This window comes from Astyanax mexicanus, chromosome 5 (assembly GCF_023375975.1).
Source record: "Astyanax mexicanus isolate ESR-SI-001 chromosome 5, AstMex3_surface, whole genome shotgun sequence".
Classification (NCBI taxonomy): domain Eukaryota; kingdom Metazoa; phylum Chordata; class Actinopteri; order Characiformes; family Acestrorhamphidae; genus Astyanax; species Astyanax mexicanus.
This window is the reverse complement of record NC_064412.1, coordinates 11,873,963-11,888,592: the sequence shown is the minus strand read 5'-3', so window position 1 is coordinate 11,888,592 and position 14,630 is coordinate 11,873,963. Positions and strand designations below refer to the sequence as shown.

General features: G+C 39.7%; 1 protein-coding gene across 1 annotated transcript in view; it reads right to left on the bottom strand.

Moving 5' to 3' along the window:
- The window catches only part of cttnbp2nla (CTTNBP2 N-terminal like a), a 31,403-nt gene that overhangs the window by 5,814 nt on the left and 10,959 nt on the right, over positions 1-14,630 (bottom strand). The gene's annotated exons all lie outside the window — the stretch shown is intronic.

Sequence of the window (14,630 nt, the reverse complement as noted above, 5' to 3'; positions counted from 1 at the left end):
AAACACTACTGAAATCAACAGTGACACTGACATCTGTCAAATATGTCACTTAAATTGTCTGTCTGCCAATCACATGCCACCTCAGTAGGTCAGTCTGAGTCTCTCTATAGTTTTAGTGGTGTACGACTACATTATCCTGCTTTTTTATCTCTTCTTCTTAAAACCCTTAAAAAATAATTATATGGCACCTTTAATTTACACGCCCTGTTTTTCTACCCCACTTAGTTGGTACTGTATCTTCCTCCTTGTTCCTCTTAATCACATTGGTGCAGTTTGGGTAAATGTAAGACATCTCCAGGCAACACCATACAAAAATATTGACTCGGACACGACTGGAAGCCCTTTGGCCTCAGAACACTGTCTGAGTAAGAAGCATCATTGGGTGATGTAACTGTAACACAGTTCAGTGTTGCTAAGTGTAATTAATAATAATTAGTGTCTCTATATTTAACCCTAATGAGGAAACAAAATAATTTTGTAGACGCCGGCTGAAGACTCATGTCTTTCAAGAGCACTTAACAGTGCACCAATATCACATCTATCAAAGCTAGTTATCTATTTAGAGTTACCAAACTTTAAAAACTGCAAGTTAACAGCACCCCAGATAAAAGACACCTAAACGCTTCCTTACAGAGTATTTTGGTTTGTTTAACACTTTTAAGTTACTACATAATTCCTTACGTGTTCCTTCATAGTGTGGATGACTTTTTTAATGACATTATCAATTTATTATGTAAGAAAAAGGACAAAAAGAAAAACATGTAATGAGAAAGTGTGTCCAATCTTTTGACTGGTACTGTAATTTGACACCAAAACAAAGAATGGAAGTTCAGACTCTGGATGAACTTAAATTATTAAGAATATACATTGGAATTGGAATGTCTATAAAGGGAAGTTATATTGTTATATTAAGAATTAGACTACCACTCAGAAACAAAATGGCAATACATAATAATACATTTACATACAACAATAATACATTTACAGACATAGTAAGCGTGTGTTTCCTGTATTTTGTGGCAAAACAATATTTAATTTTGTTTTAGTCTTTTAATAATTAAATCAGTAAGCTAACCTGCATATGAATCGGAATGTAAAAATATTTAAATATCCTTAATAAATAATATATAACTAAAACCAAAATCGATATATACTGGCTTATTTACACTAAATAAACAAAATGGGTAATATTAAGGATCACAAAAGTTATTGAGGTTAGCTCTATGTGTTGTAACAATAAGTTAATAATGTAATTAATGCAACTTTATAAGGATTCTATTTGTTTTATTCAGGTATGTGCAAAGAGCATGTTAAAAAAACACTCTGAGATTCAGTGTTAAACTGTAGATACAAACAAGTCCCTGTGGTCCAGGACAAATATGGTGTTGTAAAGTATGTCTCTTCACATTTCTCTCTTTCCCTCTCACATGCTTCTCTCTCTAAACAGGAAGTGTGATGATACAGAGCCTCTGACCCTGCCAAGAGCAACATAAACCATCCTCTAAAGCGTAATGTGTGTGTGAGTGTGCCTTTCGCTCTTCTGCATTCATTTATTTAGACCAGGCACAACACGGGAGGTCCAAACAGGCAGAGAGAGAAGTCTGCCTGGAACGGGTCCTGCAGGATGAGAGGCCTAAACAAAGTTTCGACTGTGGAGTCATTTCAGTTCTTGCAGCATTGAGTTCCAGCAGTTTACTGTGAGCTGGTTTGAGGCAGTAAAATGGCACAGCTACACAGTAGAGTTAGCAGAGAAGTTGTTCACACTATAAAGGAAGCCTAGCTGGTCTGAGATGCCTGGGGAAGATGGGAATACTGAAGAAAGGGAGGGGAGCTTTGAGGGAGCTTTGAGGCTAAGCTTTGAGGTCACAGCTTTGAGGTCTTGACAAACAGAAATCAGGTCGTAACATGAATGAGCATCTGATAAGCGCCGTCTGTGTTTGCACTGATGACCTTTTGTGCTAGGTCAGGTGCAGAAGACAAGTCATAAAGTGTTCCTGGCTAACTAGTGTGATAAGCTGGAGGATTTAACCAGCAAAAACATTTCAAAAACATTTTTTTTCGAGCAGGTTACTTGCAGGTATAGGGAGGTTTTAATATTGTTATATTAAGAATTGGTCTACTACTCAGAAACAAAATGTCAAAAAGCACAACAAAAATAAATAAGTTTACAGACATTATAGTAAGCTTGTGTTTCCTGTATTTTTTATGATAAACCAATTTTGTGTCTGTTAGTAAGTAATAAATTCAATAAGCTAACCTGCATATGAAAACTGAAAACTGTGAAATGCAGGAAAATAAAAACCAAAACTGTATTTCATATTTTTTTCATCTGTAATATAGAGGGGTTGGACAATGAAACTGAAACACCTGTCATTTTAGTGTGGGAGGTTTCATGTCTAAATTGGAGCAGCCTGGTGTTCAATCTTCATTAATTGCACATTGCAGCAGTAAGAGCAGAGTGTGAAGGTTCAATTAGCAGGGTAAGAGCACAGCTTTACCCAAAATATTGCAATGCACACAACATTATGAGTGACATACAAGCGTTCAAAAGAGGACAAATTGTTGGTGCACGTCTTGCTGGCGCAACTGTGAACAAGACAGCAAGTCTTTGTGATGTATCAAGAGCCACTGTATCCTGTGGACGCTGTAAGAGGAAGCTGTCTGAAAGGGATGTTCGGGTGCTAACCCGGATTGTATCCAAAAAACATAAAATCACGGCTGCCAAAATCACGGCAGAATTCAATGTGCACCTCAACTCTCCTGTTACCACAAGAAAAATAAATTATTGTGGTCTAAAACCAGGTGTTTCAGTTTCATTGTCCAACCCCTGTATAATACAAAATTTAAAAAGAAATGTTGTGATATTTATAAAGCACTCTTTTGTATGCATGATGAGACAATACTGGGCAGATATAATATTCCTCTGGTAGATATGTCACGGAAAAAAAAGAATTAATCAAATTAAATGTTCCTTTTGTGTCAATCAACAAAACAGTTGTAACATCTGAAATACATTTGGTTTACATGACATTGCATGTCCTACTCCTAATTTTTTTGATAAATTAAGGCCTTTCTTTACGAAATCTAACACCTTTTAAAACTTTTTAAGAATCTGCATACAACCAGTAGAACTTTAGGGAACTTCGAAGAACACTGAAATAAATTCCAGCTTGTCTCCTAGTACAAATCACCCACACCAGACAGCCACACACGAAGACTAAACAATGGTGGTGAATCTACCTTCCATACTTGACAAAATACCTGAGTGGCCTTTAAACCTTTAGTGACCTCTGTGACACCGGCTCTAGAAGAGATAAAAGACAAGCAATGTAGCTCTGACACTAAGACTAAGTGTATCCCACTCCTCAGGGCATGACAGAGCAGGCCTCATGTTGTTCTTCATGGAAGAGGGTCTGGAGGCACATTCCTACAAGAACGTTTTATTAAACATGTAAGCTTATTACTTACTGAGCACTTTATTAGAATGACTATACTTAGACTGGGTAGGGTCTCATTTAGCTCTCACAATGACTTCAGGGTTTAAATGTGGTTGATTCCAAAGTGGAAAGTATATATCTTGTTGAGAGACACTGCATGGCAGATTACAGAAGCCCTGCATGATGATGCATTACCGAATGTGCTTGGAAATGTTTGTTAGGTTTTCTTTGGCCACTTTTCCACTGCAAATGGTTAAGATGATGATGTACCTTTTAGTGGTAGAGCAGACTCATTAGTACTGTTACAGTTTCTTTTTCCATTTACTGTGTTGCTTAATCAGGACCACAAAGTGCATGGTGTCTCATCAGTGGCTGTTTTACTGATGTGTCCAGTCTCATTCCTGCTAAGAGCATACTAACTATATGCAAACCTGTAATTGAATTTTCACAGAACTACTAGGCTTGTCCAACATTGCTACTGTGGTGTTAGTACACCAGCTACCATGTTCATTCAACATCATTACCATAGTCTTTAGCATGCCGGCAACCAGGCCTGACCCACAGCACTAATATAGTGTTAGCATGTTGACTACAGGCCTTGCCCCACATTGGTACAGTGATGTTCCCACGTTGGCTAAGTGTTTCGTCCGACATTGTTAGCGCAGCATTAGCACGGCCTAGCTAGCCAGTAATAGATTTCTCAGTCCTTTAGCCCTTCTACTAAACAATTCCTTGGCACTAAATACGACTAACTAAACATGCTTAGAAAACAGGCCCAGTCCTGTATGTCTGAGTTCTGTGTCCAACCATGTTCGTGAGGAAAAAACACTGGAGAATTACCATCCATGCTCAGAAACATTCGGCACTGCAGTGGAATGAATAGAGGCCACTGATTCTGTAACAAGTTCCGCTGCTTTAGTCAACATTGTGTTCACTGAATCCCTTGCTCTTGTGGGGGCTTGTATAATAACCTTCACTTGAGGGGCTCTTAAGATTCTTAAGATGCATCATGCATCAAGGACTCAAACAAGGAGAGATGCAGAAACCAAAGGTTATGAGGGTTTCTCTTCCCCATTATCACCTTTGTACTTCTCGTCAACAGTCAGGACTACAACTACTACTCATACATATGGAATATCCCCATTTCCAGACAAGAATTGAAACAGGTATGTTCTTTCAAGTGTGAGAGCGAGAAGGAACAAGAAAGTCATTGAGCCAGCAGGTGTGAGAGGAGAAGGAAAAGTCCAGTAAAAGTCACTGGTTTACATGCCAGCACAGGTCAGAGGTTTTGACAGATTTGTGAGTTGTGGAGCAGCCCTTCATTTCCTCCAATGTAAATCAGCAATGGCAGATGGGAAATTCTGCCTTTCCACATAGATTAACAGCATCCAGTTGCTTTAACAAAGTTAGAGCCACCTGGCAGTCTCATGATTTAGCAGAGTTCTGCTTGTCGGAGAATTCCACAGAGCCCCAGGCAATTATCTTCTCACTCGAGCGAGGGCGAGATTGAGGCTTGACGAGATGAGTGTGTGCTTTAGGTCACCGCTGGTTAGGATTTTGGCATGGACTGACAAGGACAAGTCTGCTGACAGGGAAAGATAAGACAGGCTTAAGACGTGGTCCTGAGAAAGAATGTGGCATGACATTATGATTTTCACAGCGTTAGCTGATCCGTGCTTCCATTCACTGCAAATGAGCGAAGACCTTTGATTATAACAGACCCACTAGTCCGGGGAACAACTGGCCAATTGAGCTGCGAGGAAGAAAACAGAAACAGGAAAATAAAGAGTGGGCGTTTCTGAAGAAAGTGTGATCTTATTGAAGATAAAGAACACGCAGTTCTTACACAACAAACGTGGAGAAAAAAAATAATAGCTGTATGTTTGTTTACGGCAGAAGTCGAGGCTGTAGAGACGCAGTACAACAATTTGCTGGGCTATAATTACCTCTCCGCTGTAAAAGCTCTCCCTCCGCATTCTTTAGTGAAACCCCCTCACTTCACACAGAAGAAAAACAAACTCCAACCAGGTCCCTGCATTAGGACTTTAAGCTAGAGCAACAGATTGGAAGCTGAGTTTGCTGAGGCTAGTCCTAATGAAAATACTCTCCACTGTCTCACTTCCTCCTGCAAAGAACACACTAAAACAAGGAAAAACCCTTCCTACATATTTTCAACAATCTTTACATTTATTACCATATAAATTAATGTGGGATCACTATTTGGAATACGGCCAGTCATTGTTAACCTTTCTATCTATTTATTTGTTATGTGTTATTACTTACAACCAAATTAATTACCATTAATACACTCCTTTATAAACTATTTATAAAACCTTAATACAGGAGCCTGCTTATTTATTGTTTACTGTCCAGGGAAGGTTTTCTACTAGATTTTGGAGCACTGCAAAGAGGATTTGACACAAGCATTAGTGAGGCCAAAAGGTTTGACAACCTGCACTCTACCTCATCCCCAGCACTCAAACCCTTATCCCAAAAGCACTGGTGGAGCTCCATCATTCTGGAGAACACAGTCCTATATACCACACATACACAAATTGCAAATCTGAGTGTAACTTACAAACTATGTATTAAGAGGGTGAGGTAAGGCTGAGAGAACAATTTCAGTGATTTAATCCTTATTTCTTGAAGATACTTTCAAATACTTTACAAATACTTTCAGGCGTGTACAGGAATCTTCCTTCAGAATGGCAAATGTACTGATTTACACAGATTACAAACCATTAGACTAAAGCAGTAAAAGGTCATTTCTGAAGTGGTTTATCTGATAAATACTGTGCACTGAGTGTTCTTGACTATATTACTCGTATCTCCTATTTAATAGCGGAAGCAGTGAAGCTGAGAAGTTTTGCTTACTTGGGTGCCATACAGGTTGGTTTTATAGGCTCAAAAATACCATCAAATAAGCTCATAAAATGTCCACTGGGCTGCAGGTCAAAACATCACTGTTAGCAGAACCAGATTCTATTAGCAGAACTAATACATCTATAACATAACTTTCTGTGTGCTACATTTTCAGCTGTCCACAGAAAACATTCAAAATGTTCAGAAAAAGTAAAACTTTCCTCTTTAAACACAAAAAAACCAAGGACGTTTTATTACAGTTTTATTACACCAGCGTGTAACATTTTATGTTCTTTAAGTGATGTTACAAAATGCAGCATTGCTTTGGCTCAATAAATAACATTTATGCAAAAGCATGTATATATACTTTTTCCCATTTTCTTCCCAATTTACACGGCCAATTACCCAACCCACTCATTAGGACTCCCCCTATCACTAGTGATGTCTCAACACCAGGAGGGTGAGGACTAGCCCATGCCTCCTCTGATACATGTGAAGTCAGCCACCACCTCTTTTCCAACTGCTGCTGATGTAGCATTTCCGAGTATCATCACAGTGCAATCAGAGGAAAGCGCAGCGACTCGGTTCAATACATCAGCTCACAGACGCCTTGCGCTGATCGACATCACCCTATGAAGTGATGCGGGGAGAGAGCTTGGCCAATTGTGCCCCCTCGGGGCTCCAGTAGCCGAGGGCAAGCTACATGAACAGGATTGGAACTGTTTTGTTAAGGATCCAATAATTGTTTTTTAAGGCAACTTTTAAAGAACCATTTAGTTGATCTGTATTGTTGGATGCTGATGAACAGCGCTGAAGCCATGTTACTCCATTCTGATACTGAAGTCAGCTTAGACTTGATATATAGGGTGAATTGTTTTTAATATTGTAATCAAATTACAATCTATATGTCTGAACTCGCTACCTTGTAGTGAGATAGATATATTTAACACCTTGTAATCTAGGAGATTCACACTGTGTTTGTGTATGTTTCTGTGTGCATGTGCTTGCATTTGGTATGGATTAAACTAATTATCTGAGGCCAGCTGCAAGAGAAGAGCTTGGAGGGATTAACCTACTAAAGACTGATAAAGTCGGTTAGTGCCTATGGTTTATTTGAGAGAGTGTGTATGTGTATGTGTGTGTTGTATGTACACACCAACCTTTAAATGAATGGGTTTCAAAGAATACATAGAATTTACACTGTTTTCTCCTCACCCTAAATCATATTTAATTAAGATAATTGAGAAAGACATGTGAAGGTGCCTGTAGTTCAGGTGTGTGAATATGAAATCTAAGGCTGATATAATGGAGGTCTTTGTCACTCTAAAAGATTGTGTAACATAAACTTCTATTATGTTTCAGCTGCATTAGCTGTGCGGCTCCAGTGCAAAGGAAAGAAGCCAACTTCTCCAAACACCATACATGTCTCAACAGATTCACTGCATTTTGGGATTAGAGGAAAACTTGGAAATGTGATATTCCAGCTAATAATTCCTTTTAGGAACTAAAAACATGAATTGTTGCTGTCACACAAAACAAAAAAAAAATCACTTCTATTGGCCCGTTTATACTGAAATGTATTAATGTGATACTCCAAAATGACTTTCTGTGTTGACTTCCACTGAAAGATTTTTTCTTTGTCCTGTAATGTTGTCATTTTGGAGTTTTAAAAATAATAATTTGTGAGTCAATGAAACATATGTTGTCTGTACCTGGTGCCTGTTTCCCAAAGCTCTTTCGTTTAATAAGCTTGTTAACTCTCTTAGTGTGGATGACTTAAATGATTAAGGAGAGTTTTTTTTCTTCTGTGCCTTCTGTTTAAAACATTTTACACAGTGAACTCTCGTCATGGCCTTCTAGCTATTGAAAGCCATTCTGTGTATTTGTGTAAGTTTTTTTATGAAGAGATATCAACAATTTAGTAATTCACTGGGTCTGTCTCAAAACCTACTGAGCTGCCTATTTAGACAATAGCAATGCAGGCAAGCTCTTTATAGTAACTACTATAAACAGTAGTTACCCCCTGTTACGTTTTTTTTCCATTTTATTGCTTTCATTAATGTAATTATAGTCAATATAATTAAAGAGTTCACTTCACAAAAAGGGTCACAAATAACAGTAATTACACCAGTACTAAACATTATTAAATAGTTAAGTAATGCTTCAACTAATCATTAGTTAAAACTAGTAAACACATTATTAATCATTACTACATTGCCATGCTTCATTTTTTTAAAATAATTATGAATTGAGACATTAGCTAAAACATTTGTAATTATTAATGTCTTAACCAGTTTTAATTATTAATTAGATGACACATTCTTTTGTAAGTACTGTTAATTAATGTACCCTTATTGTAAAGTGTTACCCCAATTATTCATTTAAACTAGATTATACATTAATAAACATTGCGAAATTTTAATACATAAGAATGTTGTAAATAATAATAAAATGGGATATTAGAAATTAGAGGTTGTAGTGATTAATCATGTCTTAACTAATGTCAATTAATAATTAGTTGTTAAGGCTGTTAGGCCTAATTAATACTAAAGTGTTTTTTGTAAAATTGTAAAATTCTTGTAAAAAATGCCAAATAGTACTGTCCATGTTTCCATTTATAAAAGCAATAAAAGTCTACTAAGACTACTTCTTACAGTACAAGTAATTAAATAAACAGCATTAAAATAATCACCAAATTTTATAAGGCAGATATAATGAATAATGTATGCTTTAAGACAGATATTTCTTAATGAGATATTTGTATATTGACTATGGTTAAAAAAAAATTAAAGGTCCCATTTCCCATCATAGAACCACCTTTAAAATTATTATATTACGATATTTACAGACATATGCACAAGTGTTTATTGTGTTTTCACATGCAGACAAAATACATCAGCAGTGGCAGATTTTGATTTTTAAATCTTTTATAAACAGTACAGTGATTTTTTATTAAAAAAGATGTTTTTGCTGCATATCATCCAGTTTAAAATGTGGGGTCAGTGTTCATTAAGCATGGGTGATATTCTTAATATGCTTATTTAAACATAATGTCCATACAATAAGAAAATCTATCACAAATCTAAAATATTTTACCCAGCTTAATCTATAGCATTATTTAAAGAAACTGTCTATTAATAATAAATCTTAGCCTACACACCATGCTTCTACTAGCACAGTAATAAACAAAGGTTCTCAGCTCCTTGCTTTTGCCCTTTTTGGAATAGAAGCTTGTGTGGGCACACTAAGGGTGTCATGGAACACAATTATTTATATTAAGTGTTTTCCTTCAGCCACTGGTTGCTATTAGGGCAAAACAAGACATGGAAACGATGAGTCTTATTTTTTGGTTAGTTCCACTTCCTTTTTCACATCCAGACGTGCCAAAAAAAGTGGATCACTTCCCCAACAACGATCAAATATAGAGTCAGATCTATACAGTTCTGTGGCTTGCTGTAGCTGTAAGGTCCTTCTGATTTGCAGAACAGCATTCTATGTATAGTGAGTAAAAATAGAGATTTACAGAATGCATTAGGATTTGCAGATTTTCAGCCAAAACATGCAAACGGACAATATTTCTCTAATTTAGCAGATCCTGCAAACTGATCACCTCATATTTAAGTTAAAGATTACAGCGTTTCTGTGCAAGGCTCATCGACTGCGGACACTCAGCTTTCTGCTTGGCTCAGCTTGGTCAGTCTGACATTTGCTTTTTGTTCATTTTTGTATTAATATTACTGTTATAAACTCATGAATTTGTACAACATGTAAGACGTATGAGTCTCATAAAGAAAAGATAGTAAGAACGTTTTAACACCACTAACCAGATATCACTCTTGAGAGTGCATTTTTCAGACCATACAGTAAGCATCAAACCACAGCAAAGCTAACAAACACCACTATCTGTGTCTAACACCACTGTCTTTAGAGACAACTACATAAACACATTACATTATAAAAGCCCTGCATGTTTAAGTATTACAAATAGCAAAAGTTATCACAAAAGATCAGTGATTGAATCTGGTCCCAAAATTACTGATTGGTCAATTTCTACTAAAAGCAAAAATGCAAGCATTCAAATCTGTCCACTAAGACCAGTACCTGCATGCCAGAAATGGGTGTTTGTACAGACATTTTTGTAAGTAAAATAATAAGTAAGCTTCTATATGCCCATGACGGAGGTGTCAGAAAGAGCTTAAATGACTTAATTCCAAACAGAATAAAAAATAATGATGCCATAAGTGTTACTTCTCCAGTCTCTCCTTTCACACTCCCGAACTCCATTTCCCATGAACCCACTGGTGATGACGTCACTGTCAGCCGCTCACCTTCACCCAATCGCGTCACGCTCCCTCGTTCAGACTCACCTGTGTTCTAAGTTGTTCTGGTTCATAGTAATTCTATGTTTTGTATATATAGGGTTCTGTTAGCATAGGTTCCTTGCGAGGTATTGCCGACTCATGTTGCGTACTGAGCGTTTTTCCAAACCCTTTTCTGACTGCCCTTTTGTTATGACCCTTTTTCCTGTATTACGGATTTTGCCTTTTGTCTTTGCCCTTATCGGATTTGTTGTATTATCGGACTGTCTCTCTGGCTTCGATTCTTGGACTGTTTCCTGTACTACGTCTTCTGTTTATACTGTGAGTTCTGTTCAATCTGTTATCTGGTTGTGTTATCCTGTTTACGGCTCTGTAAATAAACCAGTCTTTACCTTTTATTCGGCAAGCGTCACCCCTATCTGTCTGGTGTTTCATAATACCTCGCCGAAAGCTGTGATGGCTGAATTTAAGGATTTACAGCAGGCTGTTGATAACCAGAGGAGAATGCTCGGGCAGCATAGCCAGCTGTTCGAGGGTCTAACTCACTCTGTTAGCTCTCTCACTGCCCAGCAAACCGAGCAACACTCCCAGCTAGCTCAGATAACCGCTAGTCTCCAGGGTATCTCAGCTCAGTTAGCCCAGCTGAGCGTAGCTCACGTTTCACGTTTGACCGGTAAAGCTTTGGACTGGGCTACTGCTATCTGGCCTATGGTGGAGAACGGCACCTATGAACGATTTTTGGGCGAATTTCAGCTTGTTTTCGATCATCCCCATTAAGGACAATCTCAGGGGGAGTTATTGGTCCGTTTACACCAGGGGAATCGTTCTGTAGCAGATTACGAGCTGGATTTCCGTACCCTAGCGGCGGGTTAGCGGATGGAATGAGCCAGCTCTGCGTGTCATGTTCCGTAAGGGTTTATGGTCGGACATTTTAGCTGAGTTAGCCTGCAAGGATGATGGTCTTCCCCTAAATGACTTGATTTCTCTGGCTATAAGACTGGATCAGCTTAAACGAAATTTGTCAGGAGATCATAAGAATACTGCTACAGCTGCTCACCTGGCTACTCCTCGCTCTGCTGGATTTACTCCTCGGTTCTCCACCTCACTTCACCCAGCTGCCACTTCATCGACCCGTGAGGAACCCATGAAAGTTGACACTACTCGATTGTCAAGAGAGGAACGACAACGACGCATTCAGGCTGGTTTATGTTTATATTGTGGTGGAACTGGACATATGCTCCGAAATTGTCAGATTCGGCCCCCACGAGTATTGAATAATAACAATAACACTTCTGGCTTGTCCCGCGGTGGGCTATCCCATGGTTTCCATGGCAACCCGGACTGTCCATACGAGCCACCTGCTGAATACTCGGGAAAGCGTGTGGAATCTTCTCCACACGCTAAAGGGGTAAGCGGTCACTGCTCTGACATGATTTCCAAATCTATTTTTATTTCTGTTGTTCTGCTCTGCCAGTCAGTTTCTCCTTCTGTGTTTCCAGCACTAATAGACTCCGGTGCCGAGGGCAACTCTATTAATGAGCAGCTGGTTCAATAACTCCAGATTCCAGTAGAACCCCTGGATAAGCCTGTGAAAATGTCTGCGGTGGATGGGACACCAATTGGACAGGGAACCATCTCCCACACCACCGTTCCAGTCAAGATGAACGTCAGTGCCCTACACTCTGAGGAAATCAAGTTCTTTGTGCTAACAGACTGACTATTTTGTTATTTTGGGTCTCCCATGGTTGAGAAAACGCAACCCTTTGATTTCCTGGTTAAATAATGAAATAATGTCTTGGTCTCCCTATTGTCATGAGAATTGTATCACTACTCCTAAATTGAAGGTCCAATCTACAACAGTAGAAAGTCCTGAGCCTGAGTCTCTTGCACATATCCCTCAAGAATACTCTAATCTTGGTGAAGTTTTCAGTAAACTTCGGGCTACTCAACTTCCACTACACCGCCCTTATGACTGTGCCATTGATCTCATTGATAATCAAATACCTCCTAGATCTCACATCTATCCTCTAACTCAGACTGAGGAACTTGCCATGGAAGAGTATGTGCAGGAGTCTCTGGCTCAGGGTTTTATCCGTCACTCTACTTCTCCGGTTGCTGCTTCATTCTTTTTTGTAAAAAAGAAAGATGGTGGTCTCCGATCATGTATCGACTATAGACAACTAAACGCAGTTACTAAAACCTACCCGTATCCTCTCCCTCTTGTACCCATAGCTTTAGAACAATTACGAGGGGCCTCTGTCTTCACCAAACTTGATCTCCGTAGTGCCTATAATCTTGTAAGAAACAAAGAAGGAGATGAGTGGAAAACCGCCTTTTTCACCACTAGGGGGCACTACGAGTACTTAGTTATGCCGTTTGGCCTTAAAAATGCCCCCTCTGTGTTCCAATCTTTTATCAATGACGTTTTACGTGACATGTTAGGGAAGTTTGTTATTGCATTTATGGATGACATTCTCATATACTCATCTGATTTGCCCACACATGTTCTCCAGGTACGTGCTGTACTATCCCGTCTGCTCGAAAATCAGCTTTTTATCAAGGCAGAGAAATGTGCTTTTCATCTCCCCACTGTCTCTTTTCTGGGTTATGTTGTAAGTTCTAAGGGGGTTGCTATGGACACTACCAAGGTCCAGGCTGTAGTAGATTGGCCACGTCCAAAGTCTGTGAAGGAATTACAGAGATTTTTGGGTTTTGCAAACTTTTATAGACGTTTCATTCGTAATTATAGTTCTGTTGCAGCTCCACTCACCAATCTGTTGCGACATAAAACTAAAACTCTGGTTTGGTCTGAGCAAACTACTGATGCTTTTGCTACCCTTAAAGGGAAATTCACCTCCGCTCCCCTGCTAAAACATCCAGATCCTAAGGAACCTTTTGTAGTAGAGGCAGACGCTTCTAGTGTTGGGGTAGGTGCCGTTCTGTCCCAAAGATTCGGCTCACCGTGTAAAATGCATCCTGTAGCCTACTACTCTCACAAACTCACACCAGCTGAACATGAATAGGTTGGGCATTTCTGTTAGTTTGACTTCTGGTTATCACCCCCAGAGTAATGGTCAGTGCGAAAGAATGAATCAGGAGCTAGGAAATTTTTTTACGTATTTATTGTTCTAATAACATCCATGACTGGGCTCAATATCTCCCCTGGGCAGAATTAGCACAAAACTCACTAGTCAGTTCTTCTACCAAACTAACTCCCTTCCAGTGCTTTCTAGGCTATCAACCTCCTCTCATGCCATGGTCAGCTGAACCATCTGACATCCCTGCTGTGGATCAGTGGATGTGCCGTAGTGAGGAAGTGTGGGAGGAAACTCACAGACGTATCGAGGCTGTGTTAGCCCAACATAAACAACAGGCTGATCGCCATCGCCGTGAGGCTCCTCTCTACTCCCCTGGGGATCGTGTTTGGCTATCTACCAGGGATTTCCGGCTCCCTGAGGGAAACAAAAAACTCTCAGTTAAGTTTATTGGTCCTTTTAAAATTATTAAATCCATCAATGAAGTCACTTATCGCCTTGAGCTGCCCTCTAATTACCGTATCTGTCCTTCGTTCCATGTCTCTCTTCTTAAGCCGGTTATCCCTGGTCCGCTGGATGAAACCTCGCATGGGATGCTTCCTCCTCCGCCGGTGCTCATGGATGGGGGACCTGTCTACGCGGTAGAGTGCCTGTTAGACTCCAGAAGGAGAAGGGGTGCCCTAGAGTACCTGGTGGATTGGGAAGGTTACGGACCTGAGGAGAGAAGCTGGGTTACTGCAGCCGACATCCTTGACCCGTTGTTGGTGGAAGAGTTCCACAGGTCTCACCCGTCCCGTCCAGCACCACGCCCTAGGGGTCGTCCGAGGAGGAGGTCTCCTGACCCTGGAAGGGGTAGGCGCTGTAGGTCGGCTGCTACTCGGTCTCTCAGTTCTGTCCGTGGCTCCAGGACCAGGGGCCGTCCCAGGACCAGGGTCCCTGTCCAGGCTATCCCCGCTTCAGGTCCTCTCTTCCGTCGG